Here is a 5971-nt window from a genome sequence, read left to right on the forward strand (position 1 = left end):
GTGGAGAAAAGTCGGTGTCTGTAGGTGAATGCTGACTGGAGATGGAACGGGGAGAGACGTCGAGTCGTTCGGTGCTGGGGTATCAGAGGACAGTGCATCAGTAGTAGGAGGGGTGTCATCCTGTGCACACGTCCGATGGAGGCAGTTATCAGAAGGGGTACAGCGTTGTCTCTTCAGTTTTCTCGGCGACTGTTGCTGTCTACCATGTCCCGTATCGGATGGCGGGAGGCTGTCGTCGACATGTAGCCAGACAGCAGAAAAACGAAGGTCGAGACAGACGGCTTACGTCTGCTGAAGGCTATCGTCCTTGGTACTACCTCCGTTAGCAGTGTAGGGGAGGCCGGCAAAATGTCCATCATGTCGCCTAGAGGAGTGGACGCCGGTGCCGACTGATTCAGAGTGGGTGCGGCAGGCAGCCCCGTCGCAGACGCGTAAAAGGGAGGTAATACAGTGGGCGCCGCAGGGAAAGCGACATTTACCGATCGGCGTCTGAACCAGCCTACGTTGGAGACATTCAGAACGAACATGGCATTCCTGGCCGCTACCTGAACAAGTGCGCGACTGGCCGTCGTACATAGCAACAGCACTGCAGGCGGCAATAGCCAAGCAGGAAGGAACGTGTTTCCTCAGTTCATTTTTTACCTCGCTGGGACCACTGACGACACAGTAGGTTTCGAATGTCTTCCATGTTCCGACTGACTATGTTGCCGTAAGATTTAAAGGCAGCCACCACAAAGTCGACGCTACCTCAAACGGGAGTTCGAAAATCCTCAACGTTCGTAGGCTAAAAGCAGCGTGATTAACCTTGAGATCATTATCGTGGCGCCGCACAATGTCGGCGCACAGCTATTCATTGGCCAGCTTTATGTACACTGTAGTACTGAGGATCGAAAAAAGAATTCCGAGAACATCTTGCGGTGGGAGACGTATTTCGTCCCGTATAAACCGTTCTACTTCAAACGACTTTGCCCGTCCATAATCCAAAGGGTAAGTTAATTTAATCGTGGCTTAGCGGTAGGAAAACGCCATGATGGTCGATGAAGTCGGGTTCTAAGACAAGTCGCTACGCGGAAATAAAGAAACGCGCTCACTCGCAAGCAGCAGAGGCGAGCTCGCCTCACCACTACCGAATGCAGACTTGCGACTGACAGGGGAAGGCCACGACGCTGGGATCACAGGTTTACTTCAAACTTCGTACACCTTTAGTAGGCAATTAAAACAACATAATGCGCAAATAGTTAGGTGCACTTCTCTGGCAATTCCGAGAAAATCGCAAGAGAAGGCTTACTCGTCTGTTATGTTGATTATGTAGGAGCTGACCGTTAGAGTTGGTGGTGGTCAAGTGGGTAGCGTTCGAGCTTCGAAAGACGAACATGGATCAGGCGACGTTTTGACTCCTGCTTCAACATAATTTTTAATCTATATTTTTTTCGTGACTGGTCATATTATTTAACTTATATTAAGTCTGGAAGGATATATCACTTAAAACACAACGTGTATTTGCATGAAGTTTCAGTGAATTTCATGTTATTTACTATTAAATATTTTTAATTAATTTTAGTTATTAAAACAAAAATATTTATAACTATTGACAAGTAAAACACATAGAGTTTTGGTGTAAATGTATATCTGTCGTGATTTGTGAAACTCCTTACTCACGCAATCTGCTAAGGTACCAGGAACTACTTAGCACCTTGACGCTTCACACACAGACACAGGCCCCTTTTGGCAGTTAACCTGCGTAGCGGTGATACGTTGCTAATGTAGCAAGAACGACTAGTATAGGTGCAACTTTTTGATTATGACAGAATTTACACTTGTACTACAAAAATGAAGGTGACTACCTGTTCATTGACTACTGCATTTTATGAACGTTATAACGATTCGAACAGTCGCGTCATCCACGACCCTCTTATAAAGCGCGAACGCTAACCACATGACTACACGGACTTCTTACGGCAGTCATCTTCGCACAAATACATCAGTTAAATGATAGACGCGTAAAACTTATCTTACGATTTTCTCGGAATTCCAGAGTAGTGCGCCTTACTACTTGCATATTAAGTTGTTATAATGCTGTACTAAAGATATATGAAGTTTGAAGTAAATCCATCGTCCAAACGCCGTGGCCTCCCCTTGTGAGCTATACTAGCGCTGCTGACGATCCATCCTCACAGTTTTACTCCCGCCAGTACCTCGTTTCCCGCCTTCCAAACCTCGCAGAAGCTCTCCTGTGAAATTTTCAGCACTAATATGTGTGGCTAACGTATGTCCCCGCGATATCCTTTCGTCCAGAAGCGCTAGTCCTTCAAGGTTCGCAGGAGAGTGTCTGTGAAGTTTGGAAGCAAGGAGACGAGGTACTGGCGGAAATAAAGCTGTGAGGAGAAATCGGGAGTCTAGCTAGAGTAGCTCATCGGTAAACCACTTGCTTACGAAAATCAAAGATCTCGAATACGAGTTTTCGTTCCTAGGAGGTTTCGTATCAGCGCACACTCCGTCGCAGAGTGAAAATTTCAGTTTGGAAACTGTGTGCACTTATATGCCTTGAAGCAGCTTAGCTGACGGAGCACAGATTAATCACACTATATTCATCCAGAATTTGAGAATGTGAGGGCTTAGCAACTTCCAACAAAGTTTACATGTAACTTCAAACCATATAGAAAATTTTCGTCCTTGACGCCCTAAACAAAATGATGAGAGGAAGAAGGTTTATCGACTACCACAGTTTCGCTGTTCATGCAGTAAAACTTCAGCAACAGACATAGCTTTTTAATTTATTACTTCTTTACTAGCAACTTTATTGGCAATACATTTTTCAGACAGTTTCCATATATTCCAAGAAATGTACCTGCAAGATTATATCATTGTACGACACGTAAATCAGGAGATATGACGTCATAAACAAGGGGATGGGGGAAAACAAGCTTTTGTTTAAATTAGGGCGCAAATTACCAACACTGTGTTCGTTGATGTTTCATAATGAGAGCACTTAGCGACTTCCAATACACTTCAAACAAAATCTCAAACCTTTTGTTTAAAACTTTTTCTCGCTTACACGCTGAATGGCAATTATTCAACACAGTAACTCATTTGTAATCAGAAGCTTGAAGCTGTTCTACAGGTGCCGGCCGGGGTGGCCGAGCGGTTCTAGGCGCTACAGTCTGGAACAGCGCGACCGCTACGGTCGCAGGTTCGAATCCTGCAGCGGGCAAGAGTGTGTGTGATGTTCTTAGGTTAGTTAGGTTTAAGTAGTTCTAAGTTCTAGGGGACTGATGACCTCAGAAGTTAAGTCCCATAGTGCTCAGAGCCATTTGAACCATTTTTTTTGTTCTACACGTTTTAGTTCGATTTCGTAAAGAATAGGGTGTTTAATGATAATTAAATGTTCCGCACAATCTTCTCCCTGATCTAGTTTTCCGATTTTCTGTCCCTCCCAGTAATTAACCGAGTGCAACTCTTACTGGATCGCTGAGCTACGCTCGCTTGTTGAATAGTTCCCACATTTAAATACACACTGATTGTAGATTTTCATATTTACACACGTCAAAAGTTTAGTTTTGAAAACGTATTTAATTGACCAAAAGTAGCCCAGGTAAGCTTTAAACAATTTCTTTTGCTGCAAATGTAGTTGTCTTTCTCAGCTACCCTAAATAAAAAACGACGTCAACAGGTCCTTTGGCTTCATAGATGTTGTTTACCATTTCCATTTCTTTTCTTGTGCATTGTACTAGTCTCATTGTAGCTAATTTTCAGGCTTACTTTAAAAAAATTGTTTGTAATGTGAAACGAAGAGATGTTTTTTATTGACATTCTCACACGAAACACGTGATAAACTTTATTTGTCTGAGCTTACTTCATCAACAGGTTGACGGAGCTAATTTGCAGATATCTGCCGAACCGTAAGGGAATATGCTCCCGATGGCTTTTAGGACAGACAACTCATATAATATAGGATGTTGAGAAAAAGCGTTCCGTATTATTACACGAGATATTACTGGTCAAAAACAGAAATACGTGAACTGTAATGTACTTCCGACACAGAATATTTGTTCAGATATGGGCCACTCTGTCCTGTAGTAAGCTCTCAGTCGACACTACAGAAGGTGCTGAATGCTGTTACAACTCATTGTTAAACTATATGCAGTCCTCCTTTTCAAGAATCGCCGACTACGTGTGAGTTCCGCGTCAATCGTTAATAAAGTGTGAAGTGAACAGCGGATGTTGAGGGCTCAGCCCACTGGCATAACTGTTATCTGGCTTGGTGGGCTTCTGACCTGCGACGTTGCTCATGCAGCAGTAAGTGATAGCTCTAAAGTAACTCTCGATTACAACTGATCACGCAAGATTGTGGTTTATGCTTTCCGCAGCTTCAGTTCTTTTCTAAGCGTGACAACACTCGCTGCTCCTTGTCCGCCGTGTGAACGGATCGGGGTATACGACGATCTCTTATCCTATTCACGAATGTTATCGTAGCCTATCTGCAAATCGCTGGAACAATCAACTGAAAAAGTTTTCAGATATAATGTGGCACTAGGGATGTCGTTGATGCACATAACACGTGACTGTTGGCTTACACGATTGACTAAACCACATAAGAATACCACGTCCACCGTTTCTGGCTTGGAATAATTGAACTCCATTTCACTGTTTCAATTGTTCACACTTCACAGAATCATTACTTTTGTCTGATTCCATCGCAAACTTAAGCTAAATGTTTGAAATGTCTGGTGTTGGAAAAAGTTGTAAGTGCAATTTCTAACAACACAATCAGTCAGAAGGCTAAGTGCAGAGACGAATATAACCAATAAGAAATAAGCAATGAAGATCAACAGTAAGACATTTCACAAGACTGACCACTGAACTTTCTCGACACAAGTAAAATGGCGTATACATTATTAAATATTTACTTCGATATACATTTTTGAAGGGGTTTTTCCTAGTTTTGACCATTACACTCCCCTTCAAGAGCATAGCACATCGTTCTCTTATGAACCTGTATAGATGCTCTATCAGACGCCTTACATGTGTCTCCTTTCATAAGGCATGTTGCAATAGCATATACTTTTTTAAGTGCACTAATCGTAGGCTTGAAACGAATTTTGTTTTTACGTAAATGAAATCGTACCTATAAAAATTTTGTTTATCCTATTCCTGTGTTTTCTCTAATGTGGTCACAGTTTGCAGGATGCATTTTTCTGTGTGAAAGGTTTATTGCCATGTGCTCGTATACTAAGAAACTAAACTCTGTCCGAACAGGCTTCGGAAGGCCCAACAGTACCGACCGACCACCATGTCATCGTCAGCCGACAGACTATGTAATCAAAAGTATCCGGACACCCCGCATTCATACGTTTTTCGTATTAAGTGCGTTGTGCTGCCACCTACTGCGAGGTACTACATATCAGCGACCTCAGTAGTCATTAGACATCGTGAGAGAGCAGAATGGGGCGCTCCGCAGCGCTCACAGACTTCGAACTTGGTCAAGTGCTTGGGAGTCACTTGTGCCATACTTCTGTACGCGATATTTTCACACTCCTAAACATCCCTTGGTCCACTGTTTCCGATGTGATAGTGAAGTGAAAACGTGAAGGGACACGTAAAGCACAAAAGCGTACAGGCCGACCTCGTCTATTGACTGCCAGAGACCGCCGACAGTTGAAGAGGGTCGTAATGTGTAATAGGCAGACATCTATCCAGACTATCACACAGGAATTCCAAACTGCATCATGATCCACTGCAAGTAATATCACAGTTACGCGGGAGGTGAGAAAACATTGATTTCATGGTCGCGCGGCTGCTCATAAGCCGCACATCACGCCGGTAAATGCCAAACGAAGCATCGCTTGGTGTAAGGAGGACATTGGACGATTGAACAGTGGAAAAAAGTTTTGTGGAGTGGCGAACTTCAGTACACAATGTGGCGACCAGATGGCAGGTTGTGGGTGTGACGAATGCCCGGCGAACGTCATCT

The sequence above is a fragment of the Schistocerca piceifrons genome, chromosome X (genome assembly GCF_021461385.2).
Source record: "Schistocerca piceifrons isolate TAMUIC-IGC-003096 chromosome X, iqSchPice1.1, whole genome shotgun sequence".
In the NCBI taxonomy this organism is placed as follows: Eukaryota; Metazoa; Arthropoda; class Insecta; order Orthoptera; family Acrididae; genus Schistocerca; species Schistocerca piceifrons.